This window comes from Acinonyx jubatus, chromosome A1, assembly GCF_027475565.1.
Source record: "Acinonyx jubatus isolate Ajub_Pintada_27869175 chromosome A1, VMU_Ajub_asm_v1.0, whole genome shotgun sequence".
In the NCBI taxonomy this organism is placed as follows: domain Eukaryota; kingdom Metazoa; phylum Chordata; class Mammalia; order Carnivora; family Felidae; genus Acinonyx; species Acinonyx jubatus.
The window spans coordinates 117,471,731-117,488,705 of record NC_069380.1 but is presented as its reverse complement, the minus strand read 5'-3'; the positions used below and the strand labels follow the sequence as shown (position 1 = coordinate 117,488,705).

Here is a 16,975-nt window from a genome sequence, read left to right as displayed (position 1 = left end):
CTTCTCAAGAAAATATATGAACCAAAACCTCCATGTTAGCTTAAGTTAGCTTGGTTGAATTTTCTATTACTTGTAACCAAGAATCCTAACTGGTAACTTGCTGAAGCTAACACATAGGATCTTGAATATAACGACTGCCTGTACATTTAAAAAAGTCATATTAGGGAAGTTTACACTAGTGCGCAGCTTCCAGAAACACGTGAGAAGGACAGGAATAGCTATAGCTCTTGTTAGTATCTAGAAAGGTCCTGGATTTAGAGAAATGCAGATACTCCAAAAAAAAAAAAAAAAAAAAAAAAGGCGAGGACAGTGAATTCAACAGTGCATGATGCTTTGTGACAATGTGTTAGCTATAGCTGAATTGCTGGGATGCAGTTCCTCTAATTCACCTAAAATTTGAGAAAGAGAATGGATGTTATCAATCCAAAATAAAATAAACACTAGGCTCACTGTAGCAGGTTTAGCACAGTAACTAAAGGCTAAACATAGCAACTCTGTCTAAGGAGTAAAAATAAGCAGGAATTTTCTGTAAAGCTATGTGATCGCTATTTATACTCTCTCCTTATTAAGCCCACTATGAATCTGGCCTGTCACAACTGTCTCTGAGCTGTTCTGCCCTCCCTGAGCCCAGAGTTAGTCTCTTAGAGGTACAGCCTGACTCCAAGGTAAACAGCTCCTGCTGAAAGCTGAAGGTGTCAGAATTTGTCTGATGTGTTTAGTGTTGCGTTGTAACAGACAAGAAGAATACAGCTTATTTTCAGACCTGTTTTTCAGGCTTTTTACAACGTAAAGCTCAAAGCAAAGAGGATGAAGCAGAATGTTGTAGGTCCTTGTGTGACACTTAGGAATGAAAACAGGCCCTTGTGGAAGAAAATCCATGCTAAAAAAATAGAGAAGAGTTCCAGATGGTGAGGTCTATTTACTGTGAAGCAAAACTGTGATGAAAGTGGGGGAACGTCTCAGGCAGATCAATTACACAAGATAAATCGATTGAAGATGTTCTACTGGGATCTAGCTAGCATGGAATCCTGGAATGGGAAGACAACATTAATAGGCTTTCCCTGCTTTGGTGCCCAAAGAAATAAAAATCATACTGACATAAGAAACAAAACAATTGTAATATTATAGATGAAAAGCATATGTTCAAACAAAGTCAATTATGGGCTGCTCCTTGCACATGCCCTTTATGTTCCGGCCTCTGGGTCTTTCCATACTGTTCCCCATGCCCAGCATACTCCTGGTAACTTTGGTCTAAACCAAACCCACCTTTCAAGACCCAGTTCAAGTGCCAAGTTGATCACAAAGCGTCCCTCAACCATCCTAGCTTAAAGTCATCTTTGCGGTTAGGGAATTTCAGCAGCGCTTTATCCTGTAGCATCTAAATTCCTCCATGTTGTTCTATAGTTTGTATGTTATATATTAATAATTTAGGAATATATTTTCTATTTCTTTTACCTTTCATTATTAAGGGCACTATGTCAATGTACGTCATCTTTAACACGATGTGCTTACATCCTGAGGACGCTCAGTAATTCACTGAATGACTGAGGAATACTTTAGTTGCAGGAGTCTGGAACACCTTGAACCAGAGAAAGGAGGAAGGGGTCCAGGAAGCCACCTCTCTAGTATTGCTCTATCTGTGCATAATTGTGATCAGGGCAACGGGCATTTCTCCTTGTGGGAAACAGGGCTGTTCATCAATCTGAAGGGCAAGAAAGAGTAGTAACCCTTCTTCCAGAAGAAGAAAAAACCCCTAAGAAAATACTATGGTCAACCTAGTTCTAATCCTCTGTGCCCCGCATTTCCCCACACTATTACCAGAACTATGACACAAAATCTACATCAGTGAACAACAAGGTTTTCCGTCCAATCACTCTACCAAAAATTTAATAATTTTGGACCCATGATTTTATTATAACCAATGAAATCTAAGATACAGCACATTTTTTCCCCTACCTTTCAAAACCAGACTATACCAAATGGAGTTTACTTTATTGAGACATGAGGATTATAAACATCAATTACTGTTTGTATTGTCATATACATCAACTCAAGGGGCTGTTGGGTATGAAACGTGGCTTGCTTTTTATCCAGGCCTCTGTATTACTATAGCCTCTGTCTTTTTTCCCCTAAGTTCTCTGTACCTTGCCTCATTAGCGATTAACTTTTGTTAAACGAACAGGTGAAGAGTTACATTCTAAAATACTGGATGATGGGAAATCTAGGAGCCACGTGTGTTATAACTGGGTCCAGAATAAGGTATACCTTGAAGGTGGCAGCCTTAGAAGCTGCTTCCTGCTCAGTTCCTGCTGAAAGGTTGTGTAACCCAGCCCCTCTGGCCATAGATGATTAAACCAAAGAAGCACCTGCCTCAGGGTCTCTGGCCCATAGGTGCCCCCCAGCCAATGACAGCATCCAGAGCAAAGCTGAACTCAGTCAGACTCTCTCCTTCTCAGGAAACAGTACTGGGAAGCAGAGAATTAGGTAGAAGCACAAGATGAAATCCAGGGGAGAGCCGCACTGGGGCTATAAGGGGTCATGATACTCCAACGCCATGGACGCAGAGCCATGGGGGGGGCAAAGATGCACCTTGACCCACCAGACGGCTGAAGGCTGGTGATGGGGTGCAAAGATAGCTGCTCAGCTTCATTTTGGTCCTGGCTTTCCTCCAAGTGGCTCTACAGATCTCTGGCCTGTGCTTCTGCTCCATACTCCCATGATCCTCCGAAGTGACCAGAGGAAGGCATGAGCTCTCCTGCCTCCTCAGAGTACTTCAGTGCGCGCCGCTGGGCGCGTCTCTGGGATTGGTCCACGTGAGTCAGGTTGTGTCACTTTGGAACTGGATATGATGGGAGTCCTGGAGGCAGCCTGCCTTCCCACCCTGCACCCATCCGAAAGCACCTCAGTACTCCCTCCAAAGACATTTCATGTCCTCAGGTATTGTTAAAATAACAACTCTCATGGCAATTATGGCAAATAACTTTTAATGGGCATTTACTATCTAGAAGCCATGGAAGTACGTAAACTACTCCATTTAATCCTCACAACAACCCTACAAGGTAGATACTATTATTATTCCTGTTAAATAGATGAGGCAACAAGCAACTTCTTCATGGCGACACAGCTAGTAAGCAGTGAAGCTGGGATACAAACTCAAGTAAGTCTACCCCAGGGCCTATGTAACACTGTGATACACTGAATAACGCAAAGTTCGTTTTACTAAAGACTCACGAAACCCATGGGGGAGGGGAAGGATAAAAAAGAAAAAAAAGAGGTTAGAGTGGGAGAGAGAGCCGAAGCGTAAGAGAAAACTGAGAACAAACTGAGGGTTGATGGGGGGTGGGAGGGAGGGTAGGGTAGGTGATGGGCATTGAAGAGGGCATCTTTTGGGATGAGCACTGGGTGTTGTATGGAAACTAACTTGACAATAAATTTCATATAATAAAAAACATAAAAAATAAAAAAATAAAAAAATAAAAAAAAGACTCACGAGAGGACTTGGAAGAAGATTCCTATCTCTGAGCACATCTGAGAAACTCCATAAGATTTACTTCTATTTTATTTATTTTTTATTTATTTGAGAGCAACTGAGGCAGCAAGAGTGGAGGAGCAGAGTGAGGGAGAATCCCAAGCAGGTGCGCAGAGCCCGTTGTGGGGCTCGAACTCATGAAGCCACAAGATCATGACCTGAGCTGAAACCCAAGAGTCAGATGCTTAACGACGGAGCCACGTGGGTGCCTCAGATTTTCTTTTACATAGTTCTGTTCCCCCACAGTTTTTCCCCAACTGACAACTCCATCATTTCTCCTCCCTCTTTTCTACCCAGCCTCCAAAAATCTCAACCTGTGTACCCTACTCAACAAAACCAAAGCAGGGAGTCCTGATTGTACCCTCAGCTTTGCAGAGGCACATGTTGCGGTCTCACAGCTACCACATGGAGCAAAGGCAGTCCCACAGTGATGCACATGTAAGCAGTCTTTAAAGGGTCATACCCTCTCCAGAAAAAAAAAATGCGGGGGACATCATTATAGATAGCAAAACTCAGGTCAGGTTGTCTGAGCAGACACAGTGTCTTCTTTTTCTTCTTTTTACTACAAATTCTTTTATTTCTTGATGAATCTGGAGCAAAAGCAAAGCTTAAAGCTGTGGCAGTGCACGAAGAGGATTCTGCCTGAAATCGCATTGCTTTCCTGGGGTCTGGGGGCCCAACGTACTGATTATATATTCATATTCTCGATGAGCACCTTAGGTTTCCACTGAACATTTTGTACCCAGAGAACTCATTCTTCCCAAGGTGTGCCTAATTTGGTGGGATATATGGTGACCTTCTTGTATGAGGCACACCACAAGTGAGGAATAAGGTGCCAAACTGGCTGAGTTTCAACAGGGGTATACAGAGAATGGCTAACAGAGCTCTCTATGGCCCAGTGCAGACCAAGTGGTATCCAAGATCTCAACTCAACTTAGGTTTTGCTAAGTCTCCCTTTGAACTGCCACTGGAATTGGTTAGTGAAGCGTACCTTGAAAAGAATAAACGCCAGAAGGTGGTCTTTCTAAAAGCAGAAGAAAAGCCTGGAAAAATCAGCCACGTGTGCAAAGAAAAATACAGCAAGGAAAGTTTCTTCCTTTGTAATGATGAACCAGAGTGCTTGCTTGTGGGCATCTGACCTAATTGACTCACGGTGAAATTAAAGGCAGAACTTAGTAACTGGTCTGTGAAGAAGAGAGAATTTAGAATTTCCTTATGGACAAAGAACCAGAAAAAAAGAACCTGCACTCCTTCACAGTTACTTGGCTGGTGCATGACAATTAGGTAGCAAAACTTCTTCACTTATTTTTCATTGACTCAGAATTTAAAGAACTACTAATTCCCAAGAACTCTCCTTTTCCATGTAAGTAGAGAAAACAATCCTTCAAGTTATGAATTAAATTTCAATTGAACAAGATACTGCTTTATACAAGAAATTGTTATATTTTTGTCATAAGTATTAGTAAGCTAGATATCTGGGAGGAAAAAAAGTCCAAGAGTCCTAATGAGAAATTCTGGTTGGGGGTAGAGAGGCTTCAAAACACAACACAACCAAATGACAGAATTCCAACTTTTTGTTCCTTTAAATATTTTTTCTCTCTCTCCAGCATTCTTATAGTCCAAATTTTAAATGTTATGGCATCTTTAGGGGGGCCTGGGTGGCTCGTCGGTTGAGTGTCAAGACTCCAGCTCAGGTCATGATCTCACAGTCTGTGGGTTCAAGCCCTGCGTCGGGCTCTGTGCTGACAGCTCGGAGCCTGGAGCCTGCTGGCGATTCTGTCTCTCCCTCCCTCTCTTCCCTTCCTCCACTCACTCTGTCTCTCGCTCTCAAAAAATAAATAAAACATGAAAAAAATTTAAAAAATGCTTATGGCATCTTTTTAAACTAAAAAAAATTTTTTAAATGTTTATTTTTGTGAGAGAGAAAGAGAGAGAGAGAGAGAGAGAGAGAGAGAGAGAAAGAGAGAATGAACAGAGGAAGGGCAGAAAGAGAAGGAGACAGAATCCAAAGCAGGCTCCAAGCTCTGAGTGGTCAGCACAGAACCTGTCACGGGGCTCAAACTCAAGAACCTCAAGATCATGACCTTAGCTGAAGTTAGATGCTTAACCAACTAAGCCACCCAGGCACCCGAAATGGCATCTTAAATGTAGATCCATAGAGCCTACTGTGAAAAACAAACAAGCAAACAAACAAACATTTGGGATGCTGCACCGTATTTTCTTTTCTCAGCACAGTGACAATCGGCATTTTCAGCCATAGGCAGTCTCTTGGCTAACAGAATAAAAAAGTTGGTTCGTAAAACTACCACTCCTCCCCCCCCCCACTTTCAGTAAACTGGACTGAAGCAGACAAGGAAATTACAAACTTCAAAGTAGATCTAGAAAATGAAGTAGATAGATTATTGGAAACCCTGCCCACACAACATAAACTGCAAAGGCAATTCATCCCACCATAAATATTTTTAAGTGAATGACCAAGCCACTCACTTACTACTTAAAATCTGTCTCATTTTGGCAGCAAAACTTGCCCTATGTATGTAGAGCTGATTTCTACCATCCGGGCTGTAAGAGATCTGAGGGCAGAGTATTTGCTCGTCTCTTTCCTAGTGCCCGGAACAGTGTCTTAAACAGTAGGTGTTTAGTATATGTTTGCTAACTGACTGGGAAGGGTCTGTCAGATCTGGCTGATTCTGGATGATATTTGTGAGGGCTGTAGGGTGCAAGAAGGCTACAGCAGCCCATGTTCAACTGGTGGTGCCGTATACCAAAGGGACACATAAGATAAAGGTAGGTCTGCATTCCAGTGAGAGTTAAGAAAATTTAGAGGGTCGAGCAAGAGCATTTGGTGGGTGTTCTTCCACTAGTAATTATTCACTTGCAGTCTTCCCTTGGGACAGAACTGGGTCTAACTACTGTCTGGGATGATTATGTTGGCCATGTCGATCACTAACATGTGGATCTTGTCTCTACTGGATTAGTGTGTCGAGGATTCCCATGACTCCACTTCTTGATTCTTGATCTCCTGCCAGTGTATTTTCACTGTGACAATTGTACATTGTAAGTACTGCCATGGGATGACTAAGGACATATTTCCTCTAATTCCACTGTCACACAAAGGATCAAGAGGAGAATGGGAAAGAGGATGTGTGAGGGTGTGGGGGCTGTTTCTCCACCAGAGGAAGCCAAGAGTTCCATGGCACTCCTATCATGAAGTCTGTGCTGTAAGGCACGGCGGATGGAAGTTAAGGGAGGATACAGGCTTCCTCAGAGACAGAATTGAGGTCAACACATTTGCTTTAGATAAGAAATCTCTCTTGTGCTTCAGCTTTGGGTTTTCCAACTTTCAAGCAGTATTCTTCAAGTCCAAGGACTGAAGTTAGTGGGTTTTCATCATCCTTGTCAAGGATGACTGACGTGGCATGGCGCCAGCCTTGCCAATGTCATTGTCCATCACATCCCTAAGTGTCACGACTCTTAGATTCTAATCTGCAAGCTGTACCTGCTTACGTCTTCTAAGGTTGGGAGTACAGTAGTGAACAAAATAAACTGAGTAGAGCTTGCCAACTTGCTCAAAACCCAAGATGATTTCTCTATGTCACTGCTTTCAGTCACTAGAACAACAACAAAATCTCTTTTGAGTGCAAGTAATCACAAACAGTATCACTGCTCCTACTCCTACAAAAGAAGCTGAAAAGGATTATAAAAATAATTGTTCCTTTTTTCATTAGCCTGAAGCAGGTGATCCTACTGGCTAGAAGGCAGGGGGTAGTGATGAATATAGGTGATTTAAGCAGTGTGTCTGAGGTTACCAGGGCAACTGCTAATTATTATGGAATAACTCTAGTGTACCTCCATAAAGGTCAAGAGTTAAGGTTTTTCCATTATATATTCTGCTTTAAAATGGGGCTTTTAAAGGAAATTGGGGGAGAGAGCAGATGGAGAATGACAGATGAAAATCAGGTTAGAGAACTATATATAGCACAAGAAAATTGAACTACTTAAATTTCACAATGTTGGTTTAGGAGATGGTGGAGGACTTCATGGGTAAACATAAAAAATGACTTTCTGATTTCCTTAAGTTAGGCTTCTCAAGTAAGAAATCTGAAATCAGGCCAGATGCAGGGATCTAACTGTATCTACTTTACCTAGCTCCTTGAGACAAATTTCCTTTCCTGCCTGAAGAGTTACCATTTTCTAACCTGACCTGGAGCCCTGGACAAGAGTCATTTGGCCATTGAAATAATAATTCAAGAAAACTTGACTTCACTGAAACTCACCAAAAGCTATACCTTCTTGTTATAGGTCTTATTCTTCAAACAGGGTCTAACATCCTTGGTTACTGAGGATGTAACAAATTTTAAAAGTTTCACAAAATTCCTCTGTTCACTTCGGCAGCACATATACTAAAAATTCGAATAATAAGGATAAGATTAGCATGACCTCTGGGCAAAAATGACACACAGATTGTAAAACATTTCTTATTTTAAAAATCAAACCATCATGCTGTATGCCTTAAACTTACATGGTGACGTGTGCCAATTATTTTTCAATAAAACTTGGAAATTAAAGCACATTTAAAAAAATCCTTCACACAAAGATGTACCTCATAAATTTAAGAAAAAAATGAAATGGTGATTTTAAAACTGAGAAAATCTACTTCTGAGTTTTCAAAATGGAACAATCAAGGCATACACACGTTAAAAAAATTCTAACGCTACAAACGGGTAGTGTTGAAAGGAAACATCAGTGTCCCCTGCACCAAAGGCCAATGTCCCACGTGCCTCTATGAGAGACAACCGCATAGATTCACTCCCCTATATCTTTCCAGAAACTTTACAAACATGTACACATATCTGTAGGTGTATATATAACTGGAGTCTTACACATAAGTAGGATTATACCACACACACAAATGGGTTTTTAAATCTAGCTGAATATCAAAACCACCATGGAAGTTTAAGAAAGATACCAAAACTCAGATACCACCCCAGGCCAATTAACTCTGAGGCTCCGGGAAAGGAGTGTTGGCACTTTTTTTACTTTAGGTTCCCCAGGTACACTAATGTGCATCCTGGGCTGAGAAACACAGCACCCTACTTTTCCCTTAATGGACCTTAGAAGGTTGTTCATACCAGCACAAACACAACTCCTTCATTCCTCTGCTATACTGGTTAGCAGTATACTCCGGGATTTATTTTGGCAGTCTTTTACTGATGGTTATCCCTTCAGGTCCCACACTGTGGCTTCTATAAGTGGTGTTACCATATACATATGCACTGGAGAACATCCACTGTCCTTCCTTCCCTCTTTTCCCTAAGAGCTAACTAACATGGATTACATCCTGCACCCTCTGGCTTCCTGTTGGGGCCACCAAGGGGTGGGGGGGAGCTCGGGCAAGAGATCACCAGCAGAAAGGAGAGAGCCAAGGTATTTATTCCCTTGTCTCCCTGAGAGGATGTCTGTACATGGGTGAGCCTCTTGACCAAAATTCCTTTCAAGGGACTGACTCTATAGACCTCTCTTTGCTTCGGGTCTGGCCACCATTTTCTATGCAAGTCCTTCCAGCCTAAGGATGATAACTGGTTGGGTGTGACTAGCCCTGGTTTACTGTACTATCTCTTATGAATTTCCTGCCTCCAATCCTTTATAAATAAACCATCCCTGAATTATGCTATTTTCATGGTGCTGATGTTTCTTCTTAGGATTCTAATACATTATCCTTGGGCAGACATCTTCGCATTTATTTCTTTGTGGACAATATCATCTTGGCTTCCTCTGAAGACACAGCTTCTTCACTTAAGGCAAAAAAGGTAAGGGGGGGGGGTCTGTACAGCAACTATTTTATCCCTTTACTGCACATTTTTGACAGTGACCCAGACACAGCCCCATCACCTGTCCAATTTGTAAGGACTATTGAAGGGAACACTGAAGCAATGTCTTGGGAAGAGCTCCACTGCTTCTTTGGGAAAGAAGCTAATAGGCACTAAAAGAACCCGATAGAACCAATGCAGTGAATGACTAAGAGGCAGAATTTCAGAATGCTTTTAGAAACTCTTTTTCTTTTTGTCATAATGACAGTCAAATTTACACAGAGTCACAGGCTGGAAAGGAATTCCTGAGGCTAAATTATCCCCCAGTGAAATCTCAGGATTGCAATTAGGCTCTCCCCTAATTAGTATCGTTCCAATTGGCTCCACCCAACAGAGAAACAATGGGAGTAGATAGATGGCTTGACAAGACTCTGGAGAGTAAACACCTGAGCCTGCTGACTTTGTGCAAACAGCTTCAAGCCAGTCTTGAACGAGGAGTGCTTTGACTGCTTTCAGGGGATTTTGTTATTTGTAGTTAACTTAGTTTTAGATGTTTTATTTTAAAATTACCTCATTATTTTTAATATGGGTTCTTTGTGTCACACCAGGATCAAACAAAAAAATAAACACTGAGTGTCTACTGTTACCACCGGAAAAAATCGATAGTAAGGATTTGTTCATAGTAGGGCAACAGTCTATGAGCAAACCAGTTTTTGCTTAGCATAAAAGAAAACCAATTTCTGTTAGCCATTTAATTATACAGGCATTAATTCATCTGACCCTCACAACAACCTTGAAGGTAGGTCTTGTTATTACTACAATTATTTTTATTACTGTTATTATTCCTATTTCACAGAAGAGGTTTAGCTCAGAGAGGGAAAGTGATTGCACAAGTTGACAGGAAACAGCAGGGCCAAAGCTTCACTACCAGGCCACGTGGGTTTTTCCTTATACCAGATCCCAAAGCTTTTTGGACATGATATAGCCCATGTCAGCCTTCAGACAGCTATTTGTAACCATAAATGCTCTACAGAAGGACTGTTGCCCTAATAGTGCCATCCATTAGGAAAAATACATTTTCCCCCTCAAAAGGAGAGTGTTCATATAGAAAAGCATTTCTTAAACTATAGAATACAGTTTTAAGAGGCTAAAGAGAAGTGCCGTAAAGAGCATGTGCTAAGGTCAACTACATTTAGGAAACATGGTGTAACACATGCCCTTTGGGAGATTCACAATGGACATCTTAGTGGCGCAAAGTCCTCGAGACAAGAATCTCTTCAACTGTATCCAACTCAGCTCCTACTCTTCCCCACCTGTCCCCCTCCTCCTTGCACCAATTTGGGGAATGCTGATTTAAAAGTCTCAAATCTCCTATACATGTTAATGGTCATCTACCATGTTCCAAGCTGTTTTCCTCTCCATGCAAAGGTCTTCATCTTCTCATGTTACACATACAGTAGGTGCTCAATAAAAATATCTGTTGGTTTAATTGGTGCACCGACCCTTTCATGATTTGTGACCAAAAAGCATGCATTTGCAAAGCCGCAGGCTGGCTTCCCTCAGGCTTTGGAAAGTGCAGCCCTGGTGAGCTAACTGGGCTCCTCTGAGAAGCAAACTCATCAGTCATCAGCCTCACAAGTTGTGACTAATCTCAAAGGCCAGAGGCAGGGTGTTCTGAAGCCCCTCTACTGTCATCACTGCAGGGACAACCAGAGTGCTAGGAATGATGCAGGCGTGGTCCTGCGGTCTTTACAAGGAAGTAAATTCTGTGTTTATTCTTGTGGAAGTCCATCCACCCCATGAGCTCTATGCCTGTGGTTCTCACACTTCAGGATGTATCTGAATCACCTGCAGGGCTTGTTGGAACACAGAGCCCAGGGTTCCTCTTCCAGAGTGGCTGATCCAGCGAGTCTGCAGTAAAGCCTGAAAGTGGGTATATCTAACGGGCTCTCAGGTCGTACCAGGGACCCTGAACACCTCACTGGGCTAAGCCCCTACCCTGGAAGACCTACGTAGCTGAGAGCAAAGGAAGTCTACACTGGATCCTGCATGGTTTTCTAGATACTTAATGCAGAGAAGGGGTGAAAAATAAGATCGTGAGGCTGTTTCCAACTAGAGATGTGTTCCTAGCTAAGTAAGCATCTGCTTTCCAGACTGACCAAAAAGGTTTAAAAAGGAGCACTTTAATATGATTTTAATTTACTCCATTTAGGATCTGAATCTACCAATAAGATTTCCCCAAAGTACACATGTAGGGAGAGAAACAATTCCAAATCTAATTCTAAGGGACAAAAAGGGCAACTTGAAGTTCCTTCAAAGTCCCCTCATAGGCTTGAAAGTGCTAAAAGCCATGCGCAAAATAATAAGCCTATTTCCTTCCCTAAAGATTGAATCAAAAATTCGAGATTTACAAATGCCTAACACCAACTTACCTATAAGATACAGTGCCATAAGCCATGTCAGAGCAGCTAAATTCAGATTAAATTCACTTATTTCTATGTTTAATTAAGCCCCAAGGCTTTAGTTATCATCTACTGTCACAACAAATTTGGGTAATTGAGGTTGTTTAGCAATATTAATTCGTTGACAGAAAGAACACAGAACCTTTATGATGTTAGCTCATCAAGGAGGAAAGAAAACAACGTGTGTGAAGGAAAACATTTTTCCATTTGCGATTTCCACTATGCTGGAAAACAGGGATGTGGCTAAGGACTTGAACGATGTCCCGTCCCCCCCTCCTCCCATACCCCCTCTGCTGACAGCCTGTAGAGATCCAAGTGGCACTGACAGCCTTGTTGCTTGGGAAAGAAATCCTGCTGGGTCATGAAGTGTGAGGGCTGCCTTGAGCAATTTTTATGTAAAAAAAAAAAAAAAAAAAAACTGCTAATAACCAAACACATTTATCCAATAAAAATCAGATGGGTCATCAGGCAGGAATCTCCACCCTCAACCAAGGGAGGCCAGCTGGGCTCCAAACTGGTGAAGGAGATCTTGGCTATGGAATGGGAAAAGCTGACAGGAAGACACTCAGAAAACAAGAATACGGGTCACATCAGTGACAATCTCTAAAAATGCCAAGGGAACGTGGCCTTGTTACTGGGAGGAGTGGTGGCCATAGTGGCCCCAGGAGACTGAGGTGTAAGTGGGATGGTTGTGAGGTGGTCTAAGAAACAACCATGAACGAGCCTGGCTGGAACCACCCCAGAGGTTGTGAGGAGGAACAAGAAGAGGCAACGGATCCCTTGTGGAAAATGATGTTGCTTTCAAATTATTTCCCAAGGTGGAGGATGCCACCACTTTTTCAGGCAAAACAGTCTGAAGAGACCTTTTGTGCCTGGAGGTGGGTGAGAATCAGAATCCTCACTCTAAGAGGAAAGATCCTCCTCCACAGAAAGTGATTCAGCCACAGAGGAAAACTTCCTCTTCGAATCTCTGCATTCCAAAGAATGACAAATCAAGATCATTGTAGTAAAATCATAGCTGCCTGTTTGGGTGTAACTCTTTGGACATAAAATCACACTTAGGTGATCAAATTACTTAAAAATATACCGTTTATTATCACCGTTTAATGCATACTATTCATTCTGTGATTCATTTGGTCTCAATAAATAACAGCTATGCACACAGCTCAACCCCGTGGGAGGTGGATGGTTCCAAATTGTTCAGCAACAGGCATGCCTACCCCCAAGCTGGTCCGGGTTTCAAGAGGGGCAATGCCTGCCCCTAGAGAAGTTCCTCCTTTTCACTGATAACTCAATGACCGGACTGACAGCTCCAGTGTCACAGTGTCGGATTCCAGGTGGGAAGTTGGTGCGGGAAGGCAAGGGGAACAGCCTGGGACATCTGTCCATGCATGAGAAAGACACACGGAGGTTGAGGGGATAGAGAGACAGGAAGGAAATAGGGAGGAGGGCAGAAGTTCCTCCAAAACAAACTAACTGCTATTCACAGTGGAAAGCACTAAAGTAACTTGCCTCCTTTCCCTCCAAATCAGTACTTCCTCTACTCTGCCTTAGTTTTCTCCACAGAACTTTCCAACATCTGATATACAGGCACTGATGAACCTCCTGTCTCCATTATGAGACAAGACCACGGAGGACAGAAACTCCCTTGCGTGTATCACTCCATCTTCAGCACTCAGAATAACGCCTGGCCCACAGGAGGTGTTCAAGCACCATATGCTGGGTGAACGTTGATTGAACTAAGTAAAACAGAAGTAAACTTTTGCAGATACCTCTCAAGTTTTCCCCAGATTTCATCTGAGAGCAGCTGAATCAAAGTCAGGAGGAGCCAGCACTGCTTCAGAGAAACAAGGCAGCCTGGAAGCAGGCCCTGTTTATCTTCTGAATTCCAGAGGCTGTTCTCTCGCCTCTTCCTGGCCACAGAGAGGTAGAGGGCGGTTGACTGTGGCACAATTTGAAGGCATTTGGCATGCACACACCTTTTAGATCACCAGAAATAACTTGGAAATGGGTGTGTGTGTTTGTGTGTGTGTGTATGTGTATGTGTGTGTGTCAAGCGGCAGGGACATGAAAAAATCATTTTATTTATGAGGCTACTGGGCAGGGAGTTATTTTCTAGGGGTGGGGACCACTCAGGCAGGGAGAACTCCAAGGGTGGGTTCCTCCATGGCTAGAATCATCCTTTATCCTCCTAGCGTGCTTTCCATCTTAACAAGCCCTTCCGTCCCTTCCCCAGCAGTCTGAAGAAAGCATTCACCTAGGAGTTTTTAACTTGAGGGAATTACTCAAGATTTTTATGTCCCTAGTGGGACGTCCCCTGACTTCTTTCTCAGTATTTGTTTACTTCCTCCTTAAAAATCACTATCTTCCAGAAAGGCAGTGGCATAAGGCCAACTCCATTGGTCACTGGGAGAGTAGAGAGTGACTTTTATTTTGTCAGTCCTTTGTAAGCACCATCTGAACAACCTCCGTTCTCAGAGACAGGTCAGCCCCACTTGGTCCGGCCCAAGGAGCGGGGGGATGGGCATGCCTGGGGCTGAGGACTGGCACCAGCCAGTCTATGCCGGTGTCAGCAGTAAAACCCTGGGTTTCCTGCTTTCCATGCCTGTGTTTGAGCTATCTTTCTGATTGCCTCAGTCATTAGCTATGGGTTTTGCTTTGTATCTTAACTTCTTAGAATCTCATTTATGAATCGTTTCTTTCAAAGAAGATTCTGAAAACTGACAGGCTAGTCTCCATGCTGCCACTCTCTACAATGAGAACCTTTACTGCCTTTCTACCTTACTCGGGCAATGCAGCCCTCTCTCAAGGAAGTTTGAGGGCTCTGAGGTCACAAACGCACGGGCCTTGTGTCATTTAACTATTGCTGAATAAACTGGTCCAAACTCAGTGGCTTAAAAAACCACGATGTATTATTTCTCATGAATCTGTGGGTTGAATGGGCAGCTTCTCTATTTGTCCTTCTTGGACTCATGTGGCTGCATTCAACTGATTGGTGACCTAGACTTGGGCTTGACTGGGATGGCTGGGCTTCTCTCTCCAATGATCTTTCATGCTCAAGGAGGCTAGACTTGACTTTTTACATGGCAGCTGGATTCCAAGATGAGATGGGAAGCTACAAGGTCCTGTGGCCTGGGCTCGGATGTTACACACAGTATCATCTGTACCACATTCTCTTGGCCAAATCAAAGCAGAGGATGAAGGCCAGCCCAGATCCAAGGAGTCCATCTCTGAATGGGGGTTGCAAAGCTTCTTTGACCATATTTAATCTATCACAGGGATACAGCCAGAAGATAAGACCGAGTAAAGCAGGCCAGTTGTGAGGAGGTAGCCCCCGTGGCAAGCATCATCTGTTACCAAGTAACACATGGATCTAGCATGGCCAAATCTAACTTTTCAAAAGAAGTTGGAAATCCAGATTTAAAAAAAAATCTATTAATAGACTTAATTTTTTAGAGCAGTTTTCAGGTTCCAGAAAAACTGCTCAAAATAACTAAAGTTTCCATGAAATGTCTCCCCACTGCCTAAATTCCCCTGTAATTAACATCTCTCATTTGTGAGGTACATTTGCTGTAAGTGACAAACCCATCTGATACATTATTAGTAACTAAAGTCCATGGTTGACGTGAGGATTCACTATGTGACCCACTGGTTTTATGGGTTTTGACAGATGCGTACTGTCTGATACCTACTGTTACGGTACCATGCAGAATGGTATCACTGCCCTAAAAATGCCCGGTGTTCCAACTACCCCTCCCCCTCCTGCCCACTTATCTCTTAACTGACTCTATGGTTTTGTCTTTTTCACAAGGTCAGATATTTGGTATCATACCATTTTGTAGTATTTTCAGAGTGGCTTCTTTCATGACTTCACAGCTCACTTCTTTTTATCACCAAATTATATTCCATTGTCTGGATGTACCACAGTTGGTTTATACACTCACCTACTGAAGAACACCCTAGTTGCTTCCAAGTTTTAGCAATTATGAATGAAGCTGCTATAAATACTCATGGGCAGGTTTTTGTGTGAACTTCAGTTTTCAGCTCATTTGAGTCAACACTGAGGAGTGTGATTGCTGGACCGTGTTGTATGAGAAATCTATGTTTAGCTTTCTAAGAAACTGCCAAATTATCTTTCAAAGGGGGTATCTCATTTTGCATTCCCACTGGCAACGCATGAGAGTTCCTCTTGCTCCACATCCTAATAGCATTTGGTGGTGTCACTGTTTTAGATTTTAGGCATTCTAACAGGTGTACAGAGAGATCTCATTGTGTTAATTTGCGATTCCCTAATGACCTAAGATGTTGAGCATCTTTTCATATGCTTATTTACCTCTAAATGTTTTCCTTAGTGAGGTGCCCATCCAGATCATTTGCCCAGTTTTTAATTGGGCTGTTTGTTGAATTATTACCGAACTTTAAGATTTCTTTGTATATATTTTGCACACCAATCCTTTATCAGGGATGTGTGTTGCAGATATTTTCTCCTATTTTGGGTTTGGCTTTTCTTTTTCTTAATAGTATCTTTCATACAGCATAGGTGTTTAACCTAAATGAAGTCCAACTTACCAATTTTTCCTTTCATGGATTATGTTCCTAGTCATTGCCAAACCCAAGGTCACCTAGATGTTCTCTTAGGTCATCTTCTAGAGATTTCATAGTTTTGCATTTTACGTTTCAGTCTATGATCCATTTTGAGTTAATTTTTTGAAAGGTATCAAGTCTGTATCTCTATCTACTTACCTACCTACCTACCTACCTATTTTGCACGTGGATGTCTAGTTGTTCCAGCACGACAAGTTGGTTTGATCTCAAGGTCATGAGTTCAAGCCCCAAGTTGGGTATAGAGATTGCTTAAGTATAAACAAACAAACAAATAAATAAATAAACGTTGGCTTAGTAGGTGTTGTTTTTGTTTTGTTTTTTTGGTGGTAGTGGTAGGGGAGAAAGGAAGCTCCCTTTCTCCCAGCATGCACGTCTGTAGGCTGTTTTTCTCCACTGTGGATCATCTTTGCCTCCCTCATTCCCCCTTATCTGCAATGACCTTCATCCATCCATTTTGATCTATAAAATCTTAGCTAACGCCAACCTCACATTTCATCTAGCCACCCTTTCCGATATTCTCACTGGCGCGTGTACTCAACATAATCAGTTTAAAGTTGGTGAGCTCTGGG

The 16,975-nt window shown here is 42.4% G+C and overlaps 1 protein-coding gene and 1 non-coding gene across 6 annotated transcripts in view; one reads left to right on the top strand and one right to left on the bottom strand.

The window, feature by feature from the left end:
• ARHGAP26 (Rho GTPase activating protein 26) overlaps window positions 1-16,975 on the bottom strand; it is a 421,808-nt gene that overhangs the window by 52,848 nt on the left and 351,985 nt on the right. The window lies entirely within an intron of this gene.
• On the top strand, window positions 7,911-8,015 carry LOC113594871 (U6 spliceosomal RNA). Its single transcript, XR_003415331.1, has one exon. It is a non-coding gene; the product is annotated as a U6 spliceosomal RNA (small nuclear RNA).